At 38.1% G+C, this 20,164-nt stretch overlaps 1 non-coding gene across 1 annotated transcript; it reads right to left on the bottom strand.

Annotated features, from left to right (window-relative positions):
* Nucleotides 1-18,913: 18,913 nt before the first annotated feature.
* LOC122277945 lies at nt 18,914-19,019 on the bottom strand. The gene has a single exon (XR_006229247.1). It is a non-coding gene; the product is annotated as a small nucleolar RNA R71 (small nucleolar RNA).
* Between the last annotated feature and the right edge of the window lie 1,145 nt (nt 19,020-20,164).

The following is a 20,164-nucleotide window of genomic DNA, read 5'->3' as shown; positions in this document are numbered from 1 at the left end:
CCGGGATGTTATGCTTATTGAGATGAAACTTGATAAAATTTTTGTAGAACGAAAGGCAAATTTTGAAGGACATTTTGCACATACTTACGCTTGTAGTGTTCCTTATTTACCATTCATTGATATAACACTGGAGAAGTAAACTGCAGGACTACCGAGCCATGCCAAAAAGAAAAAAAAAAGAAAAAGAAAATAAAATAAAAAAAGGATTTGAAAAGAAAAGAAGAAATGAAAAAAAAAAAAAAAGAGAAAAGGAATAAAGGCAACTTAGTGAACTTTCCTAAGTAAAAAGGGCTAAAAACAGTTACCCAAGACTTTGGGGGTTGAGTGTCCAACCTTTAAAAACAGAGCTGGCGTGAAAACTGCTAGACCCTTGGGCTTTGAGGTAGTTAGAATCAGCAATGATTAATCTTAAGGTTGAAAAATCCTATGACAAATCATGGCTAGTAATGAGGAACACACAACCGGTTTAGCTCCACAAACACATTTGAGTTCTGAGACATTTGCTTTAATTCTATGTGAAAGATTGTTGAGATAGTCTTGGTAGGTATAACCCTTGGGAGTTGAGTAGTAACGTGTCACTTTTGTGAGAATTCAGAATTATGTTTGATTGTTTTTGTTTGAATTTCGATCTTTATACAATATTCATCACAATTAATTTTCACTATTTTGCTCAAGGATTAACAAAATGCTAGTTGGGGGTTGTGATTGAATTGAATTTTTGCATTCTTAATGCTTTTAGAACTAATATATCTTAATTCTTTCATTACTTTATCATTGGTTTTATATGGAAAAATGAATAAATCAAAGTTGTGATTTTAATTGATTAAAAGCATGAATTTCTACTCTAATTTTCTCAACTGTTGATTAATATGGATTATGGTACATATCGCCGGAGCGGCCAGAAGCCGCCGCTCAAGCGAAGTCAGGCAGATTCAAACGCTTGACTTCTGCTCGACAGTGGGCTCGAGCGAGTTGCGGGAAAAGAGATCGCTCGAGCGAAGGCATTTGGCCGCCCGAGCCAATTCATGTAGAGTCGAATGCTCAATGTTCGCTCGACATGCCGCTCGAGCTAACTTAGGCAGAGTCGAACGCTCAATGTTTGCTCGACACTCCGCTCGAGCGAATATTGTATTTTACAGATCAGGATTTATTCTGTTGTCAGAGTATATATATGTTTTTTTTTTTACATCTTATGGCGGACCTTTGGCCTGGAAAACTCTGTTTTGATTAGAGAAACACTTAGAATTTATTTTTCCTTTGATTTTCGTTCAGATTCGGAGAGGAGGATTCATACAATCGATCATTCACGTAGCTACACAATTTGCACTGGATCATTCACTCACACTGCAGCAGATTGAAGAACTCCTTGAGGGGACCAATTGCCACTGTAGCTCAGCCTCCTCCACCGCTTCGAATCTTCATCTCCATTCAATTGGCTTGATCTTTTCAATTCCCTACTTGCTATTTCATTTTAGTTTTAAGTTTCTGAATTATTTTGGAGAATTTTGATTTAGACATTTGAGTAATTTATTTGTTATTCATTTAATTCATGTTATTTATTTTTATCGTTTCGTTAAGCTTTTATTTTAGTAGTGATTACAATTACAGTGGTTTAATTTGAGAATTTGTGATTTGAATACAATAATGAACACTAGAACAATGATTTTGGGGCTTTTCAATTTTCAGTACATGTTTTGTCAATTACTTCCTAATTTAGTTTAATTCTTAATTTAGTTTTATTAATTTCTGAGTTTAATCTATTAGTCCTTTACATTCCAATCCGACAATCAAAATCTAAAAACATGAATCTAGTCCATGACTAGTACCCTTTTTTATCCATTGCACATACCATCATTTTATTTTCTCTTTGTGAAGTTTTTCACCCCTTTCAACGAGTTTGATTTTTAAGTAACTTTCCCTGAGGAGACGATTTAGGAATTTATTTCTAATTATTACACGACATCCTTCTGCACTTGGGATAGCTTTAGTGCTACTCATTTTTGAGTGAGTCAATATGCTGTGGAAGACACGACTTGGGTCTATTGTTATTGAAGGCCATGGACTTATTTATTTCATTAAAATGGCTTATTTTATTAGTTATAGGAATTAATCTAGAATAATTGGGCTTGGGGGATGTCCAGTCCACACGTCTTATTTCTAATGAATTAGAATTTTTGGGAAGACCTTGTATTTTGGTCAAGGGCTTATTTGGAAAGTTATTATTTTATTTGAACTAGGGTTTTAGAAGTACTATAGCATGGCACTGTTTACGCTACAGTACCGCTGCACTATTAACTAGGATTTTTAGGGATTGTTTATTTAAATCACTTGTAGCCTCATTTGACCAGGTTAGACAATATTGAATTTTCATGGTGAGTTGAGTTTACTCCTCTTGTTCTTGATTGAACTTTTGAACTTATCAAAGGTAAATCACAACCTTTGTGGCGTTCTTCATTGTAATCCGACTTCTTCAACGGGTCTAAATTTTAATATAATCTAGGTTCTTGAAACGAGATTTCAACAGGTCTAGATTCTCCATTCATAGACTTGAGTTTGGCTCTCTTGGATTTGTTTTTCCAATATTATTGTTGGGTCTCAAAGCGAGTCGATTGGGGTTCACATAATTTAGTATTCAGAGCTCGATTTTCAATCAGGTTTGATTCTTTCTTTTATTTATTGCATTTTTAATTTTAGGGCTTCATTGTTGTAGGGTTATTAAAAAAAACAAAACAAAACAAAGAGTAGAAATTTGTTTTTCCTAGGGCTGCCAAATTATTCTATCATTTGGGTTTCATATTCATCATCATAGGGTGGCTAAATTCCTTGTTTGAGTATTGCCAAAATTTGCACCATCTAGGGTTTGTTACATCTCTAAGTTTGTCAATTGCTTGGAGTGCCGTTTCATTGATTCCCTTCAAATTCCTATAAATTCTTCTTGTGTGTTGAATTCAGTTGTTTGATTTTCATAATTGAAACAATTGTGTGTGATTGAATTGGTGAGAAAGGAAAAGAAAGGAAAATAAAAGAAAATAAAAGAAAGGAAAATAAAAGAAAATTCCAAAAAAAAAAAATGAAAAAAAAGGAGTAGAGAAAAAAAAAATTTGGATTGAGCCTTATCATCAAAGGGGCTGAATACATTATAGTTGGTATCTTGTCTTGCGATTACTCTTTCCCTCGTATCATTTTCTTGGGTCTCGTGTCATTTTATTCTTTCCGTGTTTTCTCTTGTTCTTGTTTCTTGGACCTAATTACTAGTTGGGATAAAACAATGTTGTATTGTTTTGATTGAGTTTGATTAGTTCTTAAAGAACTTGAGTGGGAAAACTCGAGGTAAAAGGCAAGAGACTGTGCGATCATTATCAGGAAAAAGCCAATTAAGAGTAAAACACGAGTGGAGTGTCATTATTCGAGGGTAAACATGTAAGGGAGTGTGTGAGGTTTTTACTACTAACATTCTTTTTGTGCAATACATTATGATGTCTCATAATAGTGACTCAACACTGAAGGGGGTGGCAAACAATTCATTCTTTGTGTTGCAATCCATGCAACAAAAGTTTCAAAGGTTAAATTTGACGTTGGGGGAAGTGAGGGATAGGATGGATCAACGAAGTGCATTGATTAGAAATTTGTAAATTAGGAGAGACAGAATGAGACTTGGGCCTAGTATTTAACATAAGTATAAGAATGAGGAGTATGGTGAGTCTTTTGTTGTCAGGCGTGCTCTCAATACACAAAATAATATAGATGATACAGAGCAGTAGAGAGAAAACATCTTCCATACTAGATGCCACATTAATAGTAATGTATGTAATATGATCATTGATGGAGGAAATTGTACTAATGTTGCTAGCACTACTTTAGTTGAGAAATTGAATTTACCTACCTTAAAACACCCTAAACCATACAAGTTGCAATGGTTGAATAATTGTGAGGAGGTTAGGGTAAATAAATAAGTGCTAGTTTCTTTTTCAATTGGGAAGTACAAGGATTAGGTGCTTTGTGATGTAGTGCCTATGCATGCTGGCCATATTTTGTTAGGGAGGCCGAGGCAGTATGATAGGAGGGTAATACATGATGGAGTCAAGAACATTTACAGTTTTGAAAAGGATGAAAAATAATCAAACTTGCTCCTTTAACTCCAACAAAGGTCCATGAGGACCAACTGAAGTTGAAAAGTAAGGTTGATCAAAAAAGAAATAATGAAAGTGAGGTTGATAAAAAAGGAATGAGAGAAAGTGAGATTGTTCAAAAAAGAAAGAGTGAAAGTGAGGTTGATCAACAAAGAAAGAGAGAAATTGAAATTGATCAAAAAAGTGAGGTTGAGCGAAAAAGAAAGAGTGGGAGTGAGATTGAGAAATAAATAAATAGTGAAACCTCAAGAAAAACAGAGAATGAGTTGAAAAATAATTGTGAGGCCGAGAGTTCAAAAAAATGGAGAGTGAAAGAAAAAGAGAGAGTAAAGAGGAAAAAGAGAGTGAGAAGAAAAAAGAGAATGAGGCCAAAACATCAAGAGAAAGAGAGAGTGAAAAAGAAAATAGAGAGGTGACTGAGAGTCAAGTAAAAAGAGTGGAGCCATGAAAGAAAAAAAAAAGAGAGATTGTAGAGAGAAAAGGAAAAACAAAAGTGAGTTTTCATGTTAAGGCAAGCTTTTATACTAACAAATTTAATGACTCGTTGCCTATTGTTGTTATTTCTTTGTTGCAGGGATATGAGGTCATGATTCCAAGCAGTGTGTTCAGTGGATTGCCACCTATTAGAGAAATAGAGCATTACAATGATTTTGTGCCAGGTGCGACAATCTCTACCCAACCTTTCTTTGAAGAACATGTGTCCTTGACGTACTTAAAAGGACAAGATAAGTTGAATAGAATGCATGCCAAGTGGGTGCAATTCATTAAGACCTTTCCTTATGTAATCAAGTACACAAAAGGTAAGGAAAATTTTGTAGTTGATGCTTTACCAAGAAGGTATGTCCTTGTCATCACTATAGATGCAAAGTTATTGAGACATGAATATAATAAGAAATTGTATGTTAATGATGATGGCTTGGCTAGTGTGTATGGAGTATGTGAGAAAGCCTCATTTGCTCATTTCTATAAATTAGATTGGTATTTGTTTAGAAAGAATAGACTTCATGAGCCTACTATTCTTATGCTTGAGTTGCTTGTACATGGGTATGGTTTGCTGGGACACTTTGGTGTAAATAGAATCTTAGAAGTGTAGCATGACCATTGGTGGGAGTATTATGTGCCATTCATTGAGTTTGCATATAGTTGGAGTGATCACTTTGGTGTAAAGAAGTATTTAGGCGTATTGCATGAATACTTTTGGGAGTATGGTTTACCATTCATTGAGGTCACGTAAAATTGGAGTAGTCATTTTGGTATAAGGAAGACTTTAGATGTGTTTCATGAACATTTGTGGGAGTATCATTTTTCATTCATTGAATTATTGCATGAATGTTTGTGAGAGTATCATTTGTCAGTATTAGAGTTTGCATATAATAAGACCATGCATATTGTAACAGCCCGCTAGAAATTCAATTGTAGAATTTCTATTGGTTTTAGGAACCTCGTGAAGACCCTATAAGTTTTCACGAATCTATTAATCGTATAAGTTTTAGTCTATCCACATAGTTAGTGTTATCACTCATTATGGTATCAGAATTGTGTTTTTAATTATTAGAGATAGTTAGAAGTGTCAGAATGCATTATGGTTTGTGCCATTAGACTCAGTGGATTATTTAAGATTTTATGGCACAATAACTCATTTTCATATTTTCGGATGAAACACATGTTCGAAACTGTGAATTTATTTTTAGGGTCACTTTGGGATTGAATTTTGATAAACGATTTTCACTGTAACTTCATATGAATATTTAGGATTTTTCAATACCAAGTTTATCATGCACTTTTTTGGAGTGAATAGTAACATCAATAAGCGCACCAAGTGTAATAGTTTCAAAATTCACAGTGTGGAATGTCCAAATTAAGTTAGAGAAGTTTTAATTGGACACATGGAAAGATCTTAGCCACACATGGTGGTGAATAGTATTAGACACTTAGATCAAGAGAAATTGAATTTGGGCTTGATAACAACCCAAACCCTCTTAAAACCCCAAATTGAGGCCCATTCAGTTTAGGCCCACGAAATTGGGCACCTTAGCATTGTTTTTGGCCAAGGATTTTCATCCCCCACATGGCTAATCAGATGTCTTCAAGAGGGCCTAGAAGGTTCTAGAAGGGAAAAGTCAAAGAGCCACCTCACTCTTCCAAGTCTACACTCCACCATTAGAAAATATCTTGGGCTAATTTTTATGGATTTTATTGGATAAGAAAGGCCAACACTCAAACCTCACTTCAACCTCATCCTCTTCCATATCTTGTGCAAAAATATCTCCAGCCCAATCCCCACGAAATCCTCTTCCTTTACACTTTTCATTGAAAGAACACCAAACACTCTCTCAGACAGCTTTTAAGTGTTTTTTTGCACGCACATTTCAAAGCTTTTGAAAGTATTTTATTATAAATTTTCCTTCAATACAAGTTGTTCCTTTTTTAGTCTAGTTTATGTTTATATCTTCTTTGTTCCATTTGAAGGTTATTTGGTCAGTCAAATATTGTTTAAATTCTAGAAAGGTCATTCTGATAAACTGGAGAATATGTTATATTTTGAAGTTTTTGACCAAGCTAATGGCTAAATCTTGGTCCGAAATTTTTATGTAGTATTTTTAACATGTGTAAATGGTTTTTATTTGAGGATTTTTTGCATGATTAAAGGTTTTGATGAAATAGTTTCTTAGATCTAGAAACTTAGAAACTGGAAGAGGAAAAACAGTTTCTGTTTTGAGAAAGTTTAAATCTTTGGTGGTTTAAACATATTCCAATGGCTTTGATAATTTTATTGGAAGATTCTAAGCCTCTTATATACATGTTAGAATATTATTTTGAAGATATTTGATGTTAGTTTCAAAGATATGAAATGTTATGCAAAGAGATATTCGGATAGGCTAAAGTGTGGATGTTATTGGCTAAATTTATGTTTTGGTTGATTTTTAACCATGTGATCTTGAATTAGAAGCTTATATATGTTTTAGAACATCTTTTTAAATCACGTGATGGTTTGGTTTGAAGATCACATCTTTATAAGTCATAGATCAAAAGATTGATCAGAACAAGTTAGAAACAAAAATCAATGGAAATAGCATATGAGAATTTCAGCCCTATGGAGTTTTCATAGTTATGATTAGTTTTAAATTTTTCTAAATTTATATTTGAGTTTAGGATAAAATTTACAAGAGGCAAGTAAATTTTGATGACTTTTGGAGTTAGCATGCAAAATCCTTATGTTAGGGGTAAAATAGTGATTTTTCCACATGTAGAGGGTAAAATGGAAATTTTACTCTTAAGTTAGTATTTTTCCATATTCCAAATTATTAGTGATTTAGTTCTAACTTTTAGAATCACTAATTACAATTCCTCGTTATCACACTTGAGCTTTCAAAAGAAATGCGGAGATCGAGGTAAGTTAGCTTTTAACTTACTAGAAGTTTTATGTGTATGTATGCTAAGTAAATGAACTACAGTGTATGTATGTGTGTTATCATATATGCCATGCCATGCCAAGTTATCACATATTTTTATGTTACATAGAATTTATTCTGTCACAAATTATTCATCAGTTACACAAGATATTCTGTCATGTATTGCTATATAGTGCAAGTATATCATCTTAAGTATGGTATTTGTTACATGTAAGTCATGTCACGTAAAGTACAATATTGCAAGTACGCTATGTTACGAAATGTTATTCGTTGCATGCCATGTCAAGTTATGAAATGTTTCTGTCCCTTGTATGTCCTTGTGTAGTTAAGTTATTGTTCAGTTTATGGTGACTACACATCATGGTAATCCCATGAGATAAGAGTAAGCAATTATGGTGAACCTATGAGATAAGAATAAGCAATCATAGTAACCCCATGAGATAAGAATACACCATCATGGTAACCCCATGAGATCAGAGTAAGCAATCATGCTAACCCCATGAGATAAGAATAAGCAATCATGGTAACTCCATGAGATAAAAATACACCATCATGGCAACCCCATGAGATAAGAGTAAGCAATCATGGTAACCCCATGCGATAAGAATACACAATCATGGTAACCCTATGAGATAAGAGCAAGCAATCATGGTGACCCTATGAGATAAGAATAAGTTTCAAATCAAGTTCATGTTAAGTCAAGTTTCTGATCAAGTACGTGTTAAGTCAAGTTTTAGATCAAGTTCATGTCATGTAAGTCAAGTTTAGTTCATATTTCAATTTAAGTTATGTCAATTATGCTATGTCATATGTGAAGTTATGTTATGCTTTATGTCAAGTTTTATTATGTTAGGCTATGTCAAATGTGACGTTATGCCATCTCAAATGTGAAGTGATACTTTGTCACATGTGAAGTTATGTTATGCTATGTCAGATGTGAAGTTATGCTACGTCAGATGTGAAGTGATACTAAGTCATATGTGAATTTATGCTATACTTTATGTCAAGTTATGCGATGCTTACTTATGAATTTGATTATGCATTCATGCTTTTACTGTCATGCATGCATCATTATCCTGTGTGGAGGTTTTTTATTAACTTGCTAAGATTTGTAATCAAATCTCACTGTGGTAGTCCCAACTGTCATTCCCCTCAAATGGTAGATCTTGTTACAGGACCTGAAGAAGAATCGAGAGCTGACCAACTAGACATAGTCGACTGAGCGACGGTGCGATGTCAATGTTAATATAGTAGTTAACTTAAATTACTACTTGTACTATGGAGTTGTATCTCCAATACTCTTTTTCCCAACTGGCCTGAAAAGTCTCATCAGGTCTCTGATTGAACTGGCTGATTTGCTCTTGCAAAAACTGAGTTCTCTAAAAAGGAAAGAATTTTTGTAAGAATTCACGCTGCATATCAAACCAACTAGAAATAGAATTAGGTCTTAAAGAATTAAACCAAATCTTCACTTTATCCTTTAAAGAGAAAGGAAATAAACGAAGTCTAATAAATTCATCAGTAACAGCCCTAGTAATAAAAGTAGTGCAAGCCAACTCAAAATCTGTCAAGTTCTGGTAAGGACTCTCAGAATCCATCCCGTGGAACTGAGATATCACTGACATCATGTCATACTTAATAGAGAAATTAGGTGCATTTTCAGGTAAAACTATGCATGAAGGTGTAGTGGTGCGAGTGGGTTGCAAATAATCCTTAAGAGTGCGTGGTGCAGGTGCAGCCATGTTTTCTGGTTCAATTTCAATTTCCTCACCTAACTCACTAATAGAAAAGACAGAAGAGCTATCTATCTCCAAACTATGTATACTACTCTCAACACTCGATGTGACTCTAAGCAACCTATTTGAACTGTCTCTCACCCATGACATGAAACATCAGTTTAAAGAGCATAACAAAAATAACGAGTTTAAATTTAAGCTAAAATACTTTCTCCGGCAATGGCGCCAAAAACTTGACAAAGAGAAAATAAAATGATGGTATGTGCAATGGATGGAAAAGGGTACTAGTCATGGACTAGATTCATGTTTTTAGATTTTGATTGTCGGATTGGAATGTAAAGGACTAATAGATTAAACTCAGAAATTAATAAAACTAAATTAAGAATTAAACTAAATTAGGAAGTAATTGACAAAACATGCACTGAAAATTGAAAAGCCCCAAAATCAATGTTCTAGGGTTCATCATTGTATTCAAATCACAGATTCTCAAATTAAACCACCGTAATTGTAATCACTATTAAAATGAAAGCTTAACGAAACGATAAAAATAAATAACATGAATTAAATGAATAACAAATAAATTATTCAAACGTCTAAATCAAAATTCTCCAAAATAATTCAGAAACTCAAAACTGAAATGAAATAGCAAGTAGGGAATTGAAAAGATCAAGCCAATTGAATGGAGATGAAGATTCAAAGCGGTGGAGGAGGCTGAGCTGCAGTGGCAATTGGACCCCTCAAGGAGTTCTTCAATCTGCTGCAGTGTGAGTGAATATCCAGTGAAAATTGTGTAGCTGCATGAATGATCGATTGTATGAATCCTCCTCTCCGAATTTGAATGAAAATCAAATGAAAAATAAATTCTAAGTGTTTCTCTAATCAAAACAGAGTTTTCCAGGCCAATGGTCGGCCATAAGATGTAAGAAATCATTTATATATTCTGACGGCGGAATAAACACTAATCTGTAAAATGCGATATTCGCTCGAGCGGAGTGTCAAGCGAACATCGAGCGTTCGACTTTGCCTAAATTCGCTCGAGCGGATGGTCGAGCGAACATCGAGCGTTCCACTCTGTCTGACTTCGCTCGAGCGGCCAAATGTACACTCGCTCGAGCCCACTGTCGAGCGGAAGTCAAACATTTGAATCTGCCTGAATTTGCTCGAGCGGCACTTTTTGCCACTCGAGCGATATGTACCATAACCCATAGTAATCAACAGTTGATAAAATTAAAGCAGAAATTCATGCTTATAATCAATTAAAATTACAACTTTGATTTATTCATTTTTCCATATAAAACCAATGATAAAGTAATGAAAGAATTAATATATATTGGTTCCAAAAGCATTAAAAATGCAATAATTCAACTCAATCAGTGATCTTAGTTGTTCAATGGATCTTTATGTATGAAGTATGTTATAAGCATTTGGGATATTTTCAGTTTGGTGCATAGTATTGCTAAAGAAAAAAAAATTTATCCACTGCGAATATCACATAATGTTAGATGCATGTTAGAAACATTGCATCTTATATGTCATGAATGGGGGCAGGTAACCTTGTGTTACATGTCTCGACGCTTCAAATGTTCGTCTGATCCCAAACGGAATTTGGGGGCGTCACACATACTATTATTTCCCATTCATCTTTTGAAGTTGTTGTTAGCCTTAATCCACTTAGTCCTTTTGATTTAATGCACTTACTTGTTGATGACAGAAGTAGCTTGGATGGACATTTCCAAATTCTTGATAAAATTAATGATACTTCATATCTAGTGGATCTTCCAGGTACGTATTATGTGTCTGCTATTTTCAATGTTACTAGTCTTTTTCCCTTTGATCCAGGTGGAGATTCGAGGTCGAATCCTTTTGAGGAGAGGGGGAATGATGGGCCCCAAGGCAGACCAAGTCTTAAGGATCAATTACAAGATTAAGAGCCAAGAATATCAATGAAATAATGCAAAGATTGGTGCAATCCAATTGGGATGAAACTAACAAGAGCCCAACATTCGTGATGGGCTTGAAGGAAAGAGAACCAATTTTGATCCACTTGATATACTATGGAAGACACGACTTGGGTCTATTGTTATTAAAGGCCATGGACTTATTTATTTCATTAAAATGACTTATTTTATTAGTCATAGGAATTAATCTAGAATAATTGGGTTTGGGGGATGTCTAGCCCACACGTCTTATTTCTAATGAACTAGGGTTTTTGGGAAGACCTTGTATTTTGGTCAAGGGTTTATTTGGGAAGTTATTATTTTATTTGAACTAGAGTTTTAGAAGTACTGCAGCGCGGCACTTTTCACACTATAGCACCGCCGCACTATTCACTAGGATTTTTAGGGATTGTTTATTTAAACCACTTGTAGCCTCATTTGAGTAGGTTAGACAATATTGAATTTTCATGGTGAGTTGAGTTTACTCCTCTTGTTCTTGATTGAACTTTTGAATTTATCAAATATAAATCACAACCTTTGTGGCGTTCCTCCTTGTAATCCGGGTTCTTGAGACGAGTTATTCAATGGGTATAGATTTTAATATAATCTAGGTTTTTGAAATGAGATCTCAATGGGTCTAGATTCTCCATTCATAGACTTGAGTTTGGCTTTCTTGGATTTGTTTTTCTAATATTGTTGTTGGGTCTCAAAGTGAGTCGATTGGGGTTCGCATCACAACCTCAGTGTTTGGGGACTTGACTGAGGTACCCAATAGGTCTACTGAGCAAGTAGTGAGTGGCCTAGAGGCTATAGAGAGAGAGAACCTGGGTCTCCAGTCCCTAGTGGAGCAGGAAAGGGAGGAGAGGACCTACTTGGAGGCAGAGTTGGCTATGGCTAGGGACTGGGCCATGAAAGCGCAGGAGTCGCTGAGCAAGCTTTAGGAGTCGCAAGATTTGCTTCATGCAGAGAGCGAAGAATTAAGGGGGCCTCCTGGATTTCAATACCCGTCGACTCAAAATGCTAGAGAAGGAGTGCTTAACCTTGTCAGCCATTGTGAAGGACCGTGGGGCCTTGTTGTTTACAACTAGGATTTGTGAAGAGGGGGCTCTAGCTGATTTGCGGGTGACCCACAAGAGGATTGCCATCCAAGATGTGGTCATCTGGGATCTGCTGAGTGACTTATCATAGGTGCAAGAGGTTGCCATATGGTTAAGCCAACAGCTGGGGAAGGCTCTTTACGTTCGTGATGAAGCCTGGTCCCATGAGTACTTGGAGGGCCTCGAGAGGATGCGCGATTATGTCATCCTCAATCCCCAAAAGGATTCCAGGGTGTTAGAGGTACACTTGTGGGCAGTTGAATTAAGAGATCTCAAGCCTGACTCGGCTGCCCTCAATCATCCTGGTGAGATAGGGCGAGAATTGATCCCAAATGCCTTCTGCCTAAAGGATGGTGATCCCTCCGACCACCTTCCAGGAGATGATGCCGGTGCTAACCCAGGGGTAGGCTATGTGAAGATGAGCCCCCTTGACTTTAGGGAAGATCGCAGGGCTTCCCAATCATGACTTTGCTTGCCACTGTTGTCTTTTTCTTTTCTTTTTGTAGCTTTCTACTCTGGGTTTGTGCCCTTAAAGATTATAACATGTGTCCCTTTACTCTCATATGCCTTCTTAATTTAATAACATATTTCCTTTGTGGCCTAATTGCCTCCCGATATTTGTGCTTCTTCTTCTTCTTTATTTTTTATTTTATTTTTATCCATCTGTCCATCTGTTTGCCGTAGACCTTCCTTCTTCTAAGGGGATGCCTCGTGTTCTTGCCCCTTTGGTTCCTTTGCCGCACGCTATCTTTTAGTCTTCCTATGAGAACAGGTTAGTGGCCGATGTGCCGTTTGTGATTCTATGATGATCTTGAAGAGCTGCCATTAATGCACTCCCATCTGTTTCTTCATGTTTACGGTGTTGGATAGCACCCCACTTTGGCATGGGACTCATTTGAGGCTCTTCGGAATATTCAAGCCAACTTTGATAGGGCCCTCAGTGCATAGGTTCCTTGAACTTTGGAAAGTGAAATGTAACGCCCCCAAATCCCCACGCACGGACACGGGAAAATCGAGACGTCCGGATGATGACATCACGGGTCACCACCCTAACAACATGTGCCAAGTGTGTGCAAAGGCAACAAAGTGCACGAGAAAAATACAGCGAAAAGCAAGTCAATAACTAAGTACCAGAAATTTTACAAAACACGAATATAATATAATATCAAAAACAAAGCATAACATCAGCAACCCGGCGGAGCCGCATCCTCGGGCTCAGCCTCCTCCTCCTCATCCTCGAACTCTGCACCAAAAGCTACGGAACAAAAAATGGTGCCGCAGGTAAGTAAAACCCAAACACCACCAGATAAAAACACATAGAACTCAAACATCATGGATGCGAGAAAAGCCAATGCACATGTCCCGCAAAACCACATTTTTCCCACGCACGCCAAAAACCCATTTGGCCCAATAAAAACATATCCTTAAAAACCACGCCTCGCCATTATCCCAGATAATGGCCCAAACCACCATTTTCCCAAAAAATTGATCAAAAGCCTCGAAAAACCAACATCGCCATTTTCCCAGAAAATGGCCCACATCCGAACACCATAAAAACAAACCGGTTATGCATGCACCATGATCTCCCCTACGGATCATCCGCACACCCTAGCTCTGTGCCACACCGCAGGTAACGACTACGCATGTGACACCTAAACGAGCGATGCCCAGACTCGCGCCCCGCGCGTACCTGGCCAGGCCATCCTCTAGCCCTCGCCAGCGAAGGGCCACGGAGTCGGTGAGTAGAGCGATGCCCAGACTCGCGCCCCGCGCGTACCTGGCCGAGCCATCCTCTAGCCCCGCTCCCGTCGTCGCCCAGCAACAACTCAGGGGACGTCACTCAGTATTATCCACTCCCGAGTGACCAGAGGAGCTCCACCGAGATAATAACTCATCCCGGCTTGGGCTCGTGAGACACACGCACCCGAAAATCCAATCACGCCAGCAAAACAGGATTTCTCAAATAAAATAAAATACACGTGTACGCACCATGAAAATGCAATTATCAATGCACAAAACAAACAACCAACCATAAAACAATAAATCAAGCAACTCCGTCCTCCATCCATCCGACCCCCGAACTCCTCGGACTCAGTCCGGAATCAGCCAACCAGCAGATAAAATAAATTGAATGAGCGATATATATTTAAATCTAAAAATAGGGTTTGGAAAATACTTACAGCGCTATACGGTAATTTTAGGAAACACCCAGCGTTGTAAACGGCGGACAAAAAGCAACGTTACAGTGAAAAATCACTGTGGCCGTGGGTTGTGAAATACCCACTTTTGAATGGGGACAAACCAGGGCTTGGGATTGATAGAGAATGGTCTAGGGATGATTGTGAAGCTATTGGAAGTGGTGGTTGGCCGTGGGTGGCGGCGAAAACGCCAGAAAAAGGCCGGATTTCCCAAAAAGGAAAGCTAGCTCATGGGAGCTGTTCTGGTGGACGTTGGAGGCCGGAAATAGGTGGGTTAGGACAGCAAGGGACCGGTGATGAAGTGGTGAAGAAATGGTGGCCGAGGTGGAGCGACGGCGGCGGATCGGAGCAAAAATCGTACAGGCTTTGAAGGGCTTTTCCGGCCAAACGGCCGGCCGGATGGGGGTGGGTTTTGGTGGGGAGGTGCGCCGGAGGGAGGGCAGTCGAACGGTGGCGGCGGTGAGCCGCACGGTGGCCGGACGGCGGCAGTTCGAGGGGTTGAAGGCTCCGGCGTGAGAGAGAGAGGAGAGAGAGAGAGAGAGAGATGGGGGGTCGACGCGGGGAGGAGAGGAAAAAAAAAAGAAAAAGAAAGAAAAAAAAGAAAAAGAAAGGAAAAAGGAAGAAGAAAAAAGAGAAAAAGGAAAAAGAAAAGAGGTGTAGGGAAAGAAGATGAGGTCTAATCCTCATTCTGGGAAAACAACACTAAACCGCTGCAAAGATATTAAAAACTGTAAACAACTAAAAGAAATAAAACACAACATCAATTAAATTAAAAACTAATTTTAAAACGCAATAATTTAAAATAAATAAGCTAATATATTAATTAAAATAAAAACAACCATTTCAGCGAAAATACAAGCGAAAGCGGGTCATCACATGAAACGTTTCTCCTTGCCTATAAATAGTCCTCTTGGCCTTCGCCATTTGTCATCACCCTTCCCTGCCTACTTTCCAAGCACTTGGCAGCTCTGTCTTCTTTTTGGTGCTATTGTTGTTTGTTTTTGGTTTTGATGGATCCCTTGGCCTTAGGCCAGCCTTCTGGTACTGCATCTTGTAGTGGGCTTTTGTGGAGACATATGTTTGGTTGTTTCTCAAGGCTTTAAGAGAATGTTTTCCCGGAAGCTGTGTCATACCACTAGGAGATGCCTTGAAAGAAGGCATGCTCTCATTCTTGCGGCTGGGTTGTTCGATGGGTTTTTCTATCTAGAACTCCTATGCAGTTCATGTTTTGTTCTTACATCTTGGCTCAGCCCCCATCCGGGGCAAAGTTGGGCTTCTCCCTCAAGCCTGTTATAGGAGGAGACTTCTGACATCCTAAGCCTACTTGGGCTCAAACACTTCCTTGCCAGCCAGGGCAGGAGAAAGAGGGGGTGCTTGTGCTGACCCCGGGGGGGGGGGCTCTCATGGAGACCGCGGAGGGTTTTACGTTCAACTCAAGCTCTCCGCTGTCTTGCCTTCTTCGAGGGAGTCCATGGAGGGGTGGCCTCTATTTGTCACTTCCATATGGGCTCCCAGCTTGTGTAGAAATGGTTTTGACTAAGACTAGTTTCCCCTACTTGGTTGTGGTTGTCCTCGACGGTTGTGTGGTTTAGGCACTTGAGTTTACGGATGCCGCTCCCAGTTCCTTCCCTGTTGGGCTCGTCTTCGAGGCAATTCGTGTCCTGTAGCCCTCATATACTTCTGCCTCTTCTGTGATCTATCGATGTCGCCTTTTTTGCCGATGGTGCTGTACAATACCCCACTGAGCCCAACTTAGCTAGCATATTACTTTGATTTTCTCTTTGTATGGTTTCTCTTAGATGTGTTGTAATCTTTCCATTATAAGTTTTCTAACAGTTAATGATAAAATGCTCTTCTAGTTATTCTTCAAACTTATCTCTTTCCATATTGCTTTGTTATGCTTTGCGCGTGCCCCTCATGGGTGGTATTATGTTGGTTGCTTGTTTGAGGCTTGATGTTTTTCTTTCCATCTCGATAAATTAATAACCTTTCAGGTGGTAGCCCACCGAGTATAATGTCTTCTTCATCCGCTTATCTCTGTGAGGATTGAATACTTGTCTAAGTGATGTCTCGTTCACTTTCAACTCCTATTGAGGCCCTGTGTTGCGCGTGCAAGGCCTTTTCAAGAATTTCATGGTATGTAAAACTAGCTAACTTAATTGATCCTCGTGAGCAGCGCTTAAGCCAGAACTCGTTTAGGTCATTTCCAAAGGCTGCGTGGTATGTAGGACCAGGCACAACCTGTTGACCCTCGCACTTAGCGAGAGGGGGTGGATGGCATGTAAGCCTGCACCCACCCAGATTCCTTTCACACAATGTCTTGCCCGCTTTAACTCCCGCTGAGGCACTACATTGCATAGGCGACGCATTGGCGGCAGTCTCCCAAACTCTTTATGGAGGTCACGTGGTATGTACGATCAAGCACAGCTTGTTGACCCTCATGCTCAGCGAGAGGGGGTGGGTGGCATGTAAGCCTGCATGCACTCAGATTCCTTGTGGAGGTTGCGAGATATGTAAGACCGAGTGCTCCTTGTTGACCCTCGCACTTGGTGAGAGGGGATGAGAGGTGCGTGAGCCTGCACTCACCCAGATCCTTTGTGGAGGTCGCACAATATGTAAGACCGGGCATGCCTTGTTGACCCTCGCACTTGGTGAGAGTGGGCGAGTGGCACATAAGCCTACACTCACCCAAATTCTTAGTCGGGGTCATGCGGTATGTATGACCTGGCTTGCCTAGTTGACCTTCACGCTTGGCGACAGGCGGTGAGTGGTGCGTAAGCCTATGCTCGCTCTGATCCTTTGTGGAGGTCGCGCGGTATGTAAGACCTGGCTCACCTTATTGACTCTCGCGCTCGGCAACAGGGGGTGATCAGTGGGCGGAAGTGCACTCTAAATACCCTATTATTCGATTAAAATGCTAAAATATAAATAGAAATTATAAAAATTAATGTGTATTATTGAATTGAGTTTCTATATACGTTAGGATACTCCTTAGCATTTTTTTTTTATGTTTAATTTTAGAGTTTATAAAAGAGCAAGTCAAAGTCTAGTCAAATTCAAAGAAGGACTTTCATGGAGTTTGAGAGTAATTTGGATCAAGAAAAATAAAATAAAATAAATTATAAAAGGAAACTGCAAGAAGTCTAAGTTTGAAATTTGCTAGGAGACAGCTTGGACATACTTTAGTATTTTGACCGTAACTTTCTTCTCATATATCGTATGGATGTGATTCTTATGAGTTAGAAAGCTATCTTAAAGGGATATAAATTTGTCTCTAATAAGGATTTCCAAATCATACGCCTGAAACGCATACGTGGCTATCAAGATTTGTCCTAAAATTTAGGCAATTGTTTTATGCGGAAATTATGAAGACATTAAGGTTTCTTTCCTATCCTATATAAGCATATCATTGGTTCTTTGATTATGTTTGGATCAATTATTTATCTATATTAATTTATTTCTTTGCTGCAATATCGCTTCCTGAGTATATTGTTATCGTTGGATTTTCTCAATGGGTGAATGATTTCAAACAGTGAATAATTTTTCAAAGGGTTACATTTGATTTAATTTTGGTTTATAAATCTATGCCTTACGATTGGAAATTTCAAGACTTGAGTTCCCAATTGAGTTATTGAATCAATGAAGAAAAATTAAAATATCGAATTTGTGCAAGGGATTCTCGACGCTCTATTGTTCGTCAATTTTATTACTTCTTCCGTTAATAACTTTGATTAACTTCAATTTGCATTTAAAATTAATCTTTGTTCTCCATTATTTATTTAATATTTTTCTTTAGTTTCTTTATTTCTTTTTCTATTCTTTTAATTTGTCTCCCTGTGGAATTGACCCCCCAAAGTTGTGCTACAATTACCGCGTTATTCTTTGGGTGTAACAAATTTTGGCGCTATTGCCGGGAAGATGGTAAAAGAATTGCTAGATATTTTTCTTTTCAGGAGTTTGGAAAGGCAATAACCTCATTCCCTTTTTTAGCACTTCCTGCATCTTTATTTTATTTTATTTTTCTTTTTGTAGTTTTTTTTTCTTTAGTGTTGCATTTTTCTTTACCTTGCATGCACAGGTATAGAGACGCTTTTGGTCGGTTTGCTTGTAGACTTGTGTTAGAGTCAAAGTCAGAGTCTGATTTTTCTAATCATTTATTTGATAATTCTTCTAATTCTGTGAAAATGAGTAAACATAGAGATCAACCCATTAGGACCCTTCAGGATTACCTCCATAGTCAAAATGCAACTAATGATATTTTGAGACTTAAGTTCTTTCCTTTGTCTTTGAAAGATATAAAGCTAAGAGTTGGCTATATTCACTAAGACCATGGTCTATTGGGTCATGGGCTAAGATGACCCCAATGTTTTTCAATAAATACTTTCCTCATCATAAGACTAATGCTTTGAAAAGGCAAATCTCAACTTTTACACAAAAGGATAGTGAGACTTCGTATCAAGCATGGGAACGTTTTAAAGAGTTACTTAGCCTGTGTCCCCATCATGGTCATGAAAGCCAACATCTAGTTTGCTATTTTTATGAAAGTCTCACTCTTAGAGAGTGTCAATTTGTTGAAATGATGTGTAATGATGAGTTTTTGCATAAGGACCCGGATGAGGCAATAGAGTATTTGAATGAACTTGTAAAAAAATCTCATAGTTGGACAAAACCAAATGCTTTTGACAATACCAATCCAGCACACCCCGATCAAACTCATTCTAGTGGAGGCATCTACCATCTCAAAGAAGAAGATAACTTGAAGGCAAGGATGGAAGGCCTAACTAGAGAGTTAGAGGCATTGAAGATGAAGGAAACTATGACAGCTCGTATTATTCCCCAAGTTGATGCCTCTAAACTTTGTTTTATTTGTCAGAGAGTAGATCATCTTGCAAAAGATTGCCTAACACTTGCTGAGATGAGAGTAGTGTATGAGGAACAATGCAATTCTCTTGGCATGTATAAAAAACCATTTTCACCCTACTCAGATACATACAATGCCGGTTGGAGAAATCACCCAAACTTTTGTTGGAAGTCTGAAAACCAGCTACCTACACAACCCCTTAGATCATATCCTGCACCATATCATGCATCTTCTTCTTCTAGGAACTCCTTAGAAGATGCTTTACATACTTTTATTGAGGCCCGGGGTAAAATTAATCAAAAGTTTGAATCTTTGATTACGCAGGTTGTTGAAGAAAACAATGAGATAAAGACTCATATATCCAAGATGATGAGTTCCTTGAGTATGAATGAGGGTGTCAAGTGCTCTTCTCAAGCTCAATCTGCACCACAAGGTCAGCATATAGTGCAAGAAAATTTGAAAGAGGTCAATACCATTGTGATAAGAAGTGGTAAGTCCTTACACATCCCAATTCAACTAATAAGCCAGAGAATGTTGAAGAGGAACAAAGCAATGATAGTACTGAGTTGTCCAAGGAAGCCGATGTAATCAAGAGCCCAGTTAAGGTACAATTTCCTCAAGTTTTAAAATTTGGTATGCGAACTTTGGATTCTAGTAATAAAATATTGGAGAACCTCAGGCAGGTAAAGATTAACCTTCTTCTTTTGCATGTTATTAAACAAGTTCCTACTTATGAAAAAGTTCTCAAAGATTTGTGTACAGTTAAAAGGAAGTACCATGTTAAGAAGATAG

The sequence above is a fragment of the Carya illinoinensis genome, chromosome 9, assembly GCF_018687715.1.
Source record: "Carya illinoinensis cultivar Pawnee chromosome 9, C.illinoinensisPawnee_v1, whole genome shotgun sequence".
In the NCBI taxonomy this organism is placed as follows: domain Eukaryota; kingdom Viridiplantae; phylum Streptophyta; class Magnoliopsida; order Fagales; family Juglandaceae; genus Carya; species Carya illinoinensis.
Note: the sequence above shows the minus strand (reverse complement) of the source record. Positions and strands in the feature narration are given on the sequence as shown.